The sequence below is a fragment of the Mytilus galloprovincialis genome, unplaced genomic scaffold, assembly GCF_965363235.1.
Source record: "Mytilus galloprovincialis unplaced genomic scaffold, xbMytGall1.hap1.1 HAP1_SCAFFOLD_225, whole genome shotgun sequence".
NCBI classification, from domain to species: domain Eukaryota; kingdom Metazoa; phylum Mollusca; class Bivalvia; order Mytilida; family Mytilidae; genus Mytilus; species Mytilus galloprovincialis.
The window spans coordinates 35,001-35,722 of record NW_027468147.1 but is presented as its reverse complement, the minus strand read 5'-3'; positions in this window follow the sequence as shown (position 1 = coordinate 35,722).

The window sequence follows — 722 nt, the reverse complement described above, 5'->3', positions numbered from 1 at the left end:
GACACCTCGATGAAAATTTCACCCTCGTAAAAAATTTTTACCGAGGGTATAGTTTGCCGGCCTCGATGGTCGAGAGACCCGCGGTAGCCCGTCCGCGTCTAACGTGCGACACCTCGATGAAAATTTCACCCTCGTAAAAAATTTTTACCGAGGGTATAGTTTGCCGGCCTCGATGGTCGAGAGACCCGCGGTAGCCCGTCCGCGTCTAACGTGCGACACCTCGATGAAAATTTCACCCTCGTAAAAAATTTTTACCGAGGGTATAGTTTGCCGGCCTCGATGGTCGAGAGACCCGCGGTAGCCCGTCCGCGTCTAACGTGCGACACCTCGATGAAAATTTCACCCTCGTAAAAAATTTTTACCGAGGGTATAGTTTGCCGGCCTCGATGGTCGAGAGACCCGCGGTAGCCCGTCCGCGTCTAACGTGCGACACCTCGACATACATGAAAATTTCACCCTCGTAAAAAATTTTTACCGAGGGTATAGTTTGCCGGCCTCGATGGTCGAGAGACCCGCGGTAGCCCGTCCGCGTCTAACGTGCGACACCTCGATGAAAATTTCACCCTCGTAAAAAATTTTTACCGAGGGTATAGTTTGCCGGCCTCGATGGTCGAGAGACCCGCGGTAGCCCGTCCGCGTCTAACGTGCGACACCTCGATGAAAATTTCACCCTCGTAAAAAATTTTTACCGAGGGTATAGTTTGCCGGCCTCGATGGTCGAG